We start from the raw sequence: 1169 nt of genomic DNA on the forward strand, positions 1-1169 counted from the left end.
CTTTCTTCAATCCCCCCTCTGAGCCCTGCAACACTTAGGTACATATCTGTAATTTACTTATTTATATTAATGTCTGTCTACCCTTCTAGACTGTAAGCTCGTTGTGGGCAGGGAATGTGTCTGTTATATTGTTGTACTGTACTCTCCGAAGCGCTCAGTTAAGTGCTCTGCATACAGAAAGCGCTCAATAAATATGATTGCCTGACTGATTGATTGACTGACTGACAGACTGCGTCCCTTTCTATGAATCCCACATCCCACAGAGGGGGGATTTCGAAGCCCTTTATTCATCTGATGGAGCTAGATCTGCACCTAGGATACTAAGCAGATTAACAGTTTTCCTTTTGCTACTTGCCCCCCAGGTACCCAGAGAACAGGAATCACTCTCTTTCATACATTATTCACCACATATTTAGAGAAGCGGCGTGGCTCAGTGGAAAGAGCACGGGCTTTGGAGTCAGGGCTCATGAGTTCGAATCCCAGCTCTGCCACTTGTCGGCTGTGTGACTGTGGGCAAGTCACTTAACTTCTCTGTGCCTCAGTTCCCTCATCTGTAAAATGGGGATTAAGACTGTGAGCCCCACGTGGGACAACCTGATTCCCCTATGTCTACCCCAGCGCTTAGAACAGTGCTCGGTACATAGTAAGCGCTTAACAAATACCAACATTATTATTATTATTACATATTGCTGCAGACAGATGCAGACACGTAGAAAACATAAAAGGAGAAGAGGTGTTTTATACAGGTTGACATTGTACATGAGCACAAGTCTCCTGGTTAAAACTGAGAGAAGTCATTCACCTATCCCACAGTACATAGTTAGAAAAAGGAAGCAGCATGGCCTACTGGAAAGAGCACGGGCCTGGGAATCAGAAGAATCAATAATTTATTTATTTATATTAATGTCTGTCTCTCCTTCTAGGTTGTAAACTCCTCGGGGGCAGGGAAAGTGTCTACAAACTCTGTTGTATTATATTCTCCAAGTGCTTAGTACAGTGCTCTGCACAGAGTAACTAATTGAGTGGTTACCATTTACTTATTGAGTGGTTGATCTGGGTCCTAATCCTGACTTTTCCACTTGTCTGCGGTGTGACCTTAGGTAAGTCACTCAAATTCCTTCTGCTTCAGCTTGCTCATCTGTAAAATGGAGCGGGGGGGAAGGGGGATG

The sequence above is a fragment of the Ornithorhynchus anatinus genome, chromosome X3 (assembly GCF_004115215.2).
Source record: "Ornithorhynchus anatinus isolate Pmale09 chromosome X3, mOrnAna1.pri.v4, whole genome shotgun sequence".
Taxonomy (NCBI): Eukaryota; Metazoa; Chordata; class Mammalia; order Monotremata; family Ornithorhynchidae; genus Ornithorhynchus; species Ornithorhynchus anatinus.